Source organism: Salvia miltiorrhiza, chromosome 4, assembly GCF_028751815.1.
Source record: "Salvia miltiorrhiza cultivar Shanhuang (shh) chromosome 4, IMPLAD_Smil_shh, whole genome shotgun sequence".
In the NCBI taxonomy this organism is placed as follows: domain Eukaryota; kingdom Viridiplantae; phylum Streptophyta; class Magnoliopsida; order Lamiales; family Lamiaceae; genus Salvia; species Salvia miltiorrhiza.
Window position 1 is genome coordinate 30,405,990 of NC_080390.1, and position 4,875 is coordinate 30,410,864.

At 38.9% G+C, this 4,875-nt stretch overlaps 1 long non-coding RNA gene across 1 annotated transcript; it reads left to right on the forward strand.

Moving 5' to 3' along the window:
- The first annotated feature begins 884 nt into the window (after positions 1-884).
- Positions 885-2,539, forward strand: LOC131019726 (uncharacterized). Its single transcript, XR_009100396.1, has 2 exons — positions 885-2,194; positions 2,266-2,539. It is a non-coding gene; the product is annotated as an uncharacterized LOC131019726 (long non-coding RNA).
- The last annotated feature ends 2,336 nt before the right edge of the window (positions 2,540-4,875 follow it).

Below are 4,875 nucleotides of genomic sequence, written 5' to 3' on the forward strand. Positions count from 1 at the left end.
TAATTAACATGAGAGGCCCAATTGAAATGAAGTAATAGAGGCCCATCTGAATAAAGTAAATTAGGCCCAACTGAAGTAAAATAATTGGTTAGTTGGGCTCAAATAAATAAATCAATCAAGGTCCAGCTCATATAATACAACAGCCCAATTAAAATACAATGTAGTACGGCTTTAATTAAATAAACCATAATAGCTTGCTTTAAAGTCTGAAGTTCAAAACAAAAAAAAAAAAAATAAATAAACTGGGCGGCTCATTTACTGAATACGAATCGGCTCACCCACTGATAAATAATTGGGCTCTATCAAAAATTGATACTGCTAGGCTTAGCTCAAAGGAGTAACTTCAGCTCAAGCTTTAAAAGAATTAAAGCCCAACTTAAAAAGTCTTCGACCCAAAACAATTAAAATAGGGGTCCAAATAATAATTGAGGTTTGGAATAATAGCCCATCATAAAATATGCATAAGCCCAACTCCTTAAATAAATCAAGCCCAATAGAATTAATGAGAAGGGCCAATTAAATTAAAGACTGGCCCAGTTCGAATTTAAATGAAAGCTCAATCAATTAAATTGGAAGCTCAATTCCTTTAGAATAAAACAAACCCAAGCTCAAATAATTCAGCCCAAATAATATAGAATCAAGCTCCAAAATAATTAAAAACGAAGGCCCAATTGTAGAATAAAATAAATTAGTCCCAACTTAAATTAAAATCAGAGGCCCATACAGTAATTAAAACCGGCCCAATTTATTAATTATAAGGAAAGCCCAAAACAAATTAAACAAGCCCAAGTTTTTAAAAAAAAACAAGCCCAAAATTCGGCCCACATAAAATGGCCCAAATCCTTCCTTATCTCTCCCACTCGGTCTCTCTCTCTCTCAAACTATCGGTCATCTCTCTTTTCTCTCTCAATTGGAGCCGATACTCTCCCTCGCCGCACAAGACTTCTCCCTCTCTCTCGCCCGTCCTTTCTCTTCGCGAGCTTCGCTGCGAATTGCTCCGGCGACTGCAGCAGCTAAGCTGCCGCCAACCGAGACTTCGATCGAAGCAGCCGCCAAACTGCCAAGGTCGCCGTTTGAAACTCTTTTCCGTCTCCGAGGTCCACCGCCGCCGCCGCGGAACCGGCGACTCAGTCGGCGCCGGTTGCACCTGCTTCTCTTTCTCCCCGTCTCTAACGTGAAGGGGATCGAAAGCTCTAAATATCCCCTGAAGTTTCAGACCGGTTTTCTCCCTCAAATCCGATCTGTCTTCCTTCTCCGGTTACACCGCTGCCGCCTGCTCCGAGCGGCGTCGACTGTCGACGCGTCAAAGCCCCGGCGCCGTCCTCTCTTTCGGCCCTCCGGCTCAACTCCGGCAAAGCAGCCCGTCGTCGCTGCAACTGGAAGGTCGGGAGATTCGCCGTGTCGCTGCTTCGATCCGCCACCGCCTTGAGCTATCGCCGTTGTCTGGAGCTGCTGCTGTTTCACCGGAGTCGCGGCTTGCTGGAGGAGCGCCGCCGCCTGCCGCTGCTGTTGGCCAGCCTTCTTCCTATCTCTCCCTCTCGATCCGGCCTCAGCCGAAGCGGGTGCCGCCGCCGCTGCCGTCTGTGGAAGACCGGCGAGCGCCTCCTCTTCCCTCCGCCGACCAGCTTCTCGTCCAGCCGCCATCCACCCACTGCTATCTCTGGATCGACAGCAGTAGGAGCACCAGGCCACCGTCGTCGTTGATTCCCCGAGCCGTCGCCTGATCATCGCTTCTTGGCTCGATCGAACAGGCTGCGTCCTTGTTCCCTAAAGCTAAGTCCTACTTCCTTATTTCCTAGTTTCTAGTTGTTAAGGGCAGAATACTCATGGTTTGTTGTTCTAGAGCGTAAAGTAACAATGAGTGAATCATAACATAGTTGAAATGCCATAGCTTGAACATGTTGACATGAATGCTTGATTGGATTGAAATAACTGAGGTCGCATAAATACCTTGAGTATCTAGCTTGTTGGTTGGCTGTTGTGGTATTGATGATTGAGATGGGGAATAACTGAAATACATGAAGGTGTTATTGCTTTAAAATGCAGGTGGAGGTTATGGCAGGAGGTGGAAACGTTCAAGCCGAAGCTTACCTTGAGGATTTGGCGGAAGTTGGGCAGCTCTTTCTCTCCTGTTATGAAGTCTCAAATGAACTGAAGCTTGTTCAAGTATGGCAGCAGGGAAGTCGACGCTGCTGTGAGTGGATTAAATGGGAGGATTCTGAAATAAATGATATAAATCATACTTGTTTCTTTCAATAATTGCAGGTTGCAATGGAAGAAGATGATGGATAAATGCCAAGGTTTACCTTAGAGCTTTGGTAGGAACATGGGGGCTGTTCTTCGATTCTCATTTCAGTGAAATGAGTTGAGAGTAAGGAACTGCATTTGTTGGCTGGCTGATACTAGAGAAAATGATGTTGCACACTTGAGTGATGAGTGGTGGGAAAAATGATGAGTGATGGGGGAAAGTGGTTGGGAAAGAGTGAATGGTTGGGGTGAAAAATGAGTGGTCAAAGATTGATGGAAATAAAAAGAAAAATAATAGAGAAGAATTAATGTAGTATTTTCTATGTCTCGGTGATTCCGTAACTGAAATAAAATACTGGCTTCGATTCTGCTTGATACTGTATTTACATAAATCTCGATTTCGACATGTGATATCTCGCTAAAATCAATAAGTTTTAAAATGAATCAAAATTAAATCCGTAGATTTAATTCGTTCGTTGTTCTAATATATAAATTAAATCCGCAGATTTAATTAACTCACGAGTCTGAAATAATCCACAACTTGAGTAAGAATAAAATCTAATTCCATCTCGCTTAAATAAATAACGTGACTTTGCTAAGTCAGTTATAACTCTGAAATAATATCATTGACTGCTTTAACAATATAAATTCAGGATCATAAGCTGAATTCATATTAGAATAATATCCGTTTTCATTCACTGATGAACAAAAATACACACTCATTACTGGATTTAATATTTATAAAAGAGCGGGTCACTACAAAATAATACTAATACATATTCTTTCATTTAATATATTTCCCAATCAACATAACAATTTTCATCGTCCACCCTCAACTCCCCAGTCGAAAGTTAGACTTAATTTCAAATACACCCTCCGTTAACGAAATAAACTCCTACTTGCCCTTAAGTATTTGTCTATGAAATAAACTCCTACTTTGCTTTTTGGACAATTATACCCTCTTTTATTTCCTAAACTTACTATCCTTCACCATTCATGGGCCCACCCCACAACACTTTTATCACTTTTATATTCTATATTTGCTTCTCTTTGCCCACCCCATAATACTTTATCACTTTTATATTATATATTTACTACTCTCTATCACTCATGGCCCACCTCACAACACCTTTATCACTTTTGGTCAACTACCATTTTATTTCAATCACAACACCTTTATCAACTTTCTTAGTCTCCGTGCCGAGCATCAAATGGGAGTTTATTTCGTGGACGGAGGGAGTATAATTTTGCAGAAAAAATGTGCATGCCTGTTGTATTTACAGGCTATTAACCACGTATAGAGGCATTCTTCCATACAACCGGTTACCATGTGCAATTAATTTATGAATGACATTATTTCAACATACAAATGATATTTGAAGATCTTCAAGTGTTATTTGTATGTTGATGTAGTGTCATTCGGAAAATGTTCAAGTGTCATTTTTCGAATGAAATAATGTCATTGGAAAAACCAGTTGTACGGTGCAACCAATTGGACATGAGTATTTGTGTATATATAATACATATTCTTTCATTTAATATATTTCCCAATCAACAAAGCACAAGATTGCAAGAGTGAAAGTAGCACAAGTCAAAGAATAATCATCCTTCTAGATTTTTACACGTGCAAGACCAACTAGAGTTGTCTAATTAAGTAGGAGTAATGTTTTTAATAATTTGAATTAAATGTCTTAAAAAATATTTTAAAATAAAAAGAGTCCAGATAGGCAAATAATGAATCAACTGCCAAAAAAGAAAAACAAATAACTATAGTAAACGGCAAAATTTTTGATCGTTAAATTTGAAGAATTCAATATTCCATCGTCAAAAAAAAAAAAAAAGTAATGATAAAATTAATGAAAGAAAATCGACGCAGAGATCTACTTTGCGGCCCACTTATTTTATATATCTGTCGTTAGTAACGACTAATTTAATGATGGATTTGACCGTTGTTAAAGATTAACGACAATTTCAATTTCACAGTTAAATTTAGTATTTTTGACCGTAATAGTGGAATTGAGGAATATCTTTGATAAAATATAGAAATATATTGTACTCCCTCCGTCCCACCATTTTAGTCTCTTATTCCATTTTAAGATGTCTCAAAAAGATAGTCCACTTTTCTAATTAATACTATATAAAAATATTATTTTTACTTAATTAACCTTATTTAATGCTTCACTTAAATGTGAAAAGAATGTGAGAAAATAATAAATAAGGGTATAAAAGATAAAAATATAAAAATTAAATGCATTTTCTTAATATGTGTGAAAAATGGGAGATGACTAAAATGGTGGGACGGAGGGAGTAATTTTGATCCCTTGCAGCCTCAAGCCTCCTCCCACGTCTTCCTTTTACTCCATCGCGGCCCTCCTCTCATTCTTCTTCAATCATATTCAACCTCAAGCTTACCCAAATCATCCTCTCCTTTGCTTTTCTTCTCAATCTCCCCGATCTCACCGCCATCGGCAGCAGCAGTAGAAAAACCACCATTGTGATCACGAACAACGTCACAAACCCAGAAACACCAATTTCTGATTTGCGATAGAGAAAGAGCTACATCTAGGGGTAAGGCTTGTGCAAAATAAATTTTCACAAGTATATAGCCAAGGATTCCTTAATTTAGCA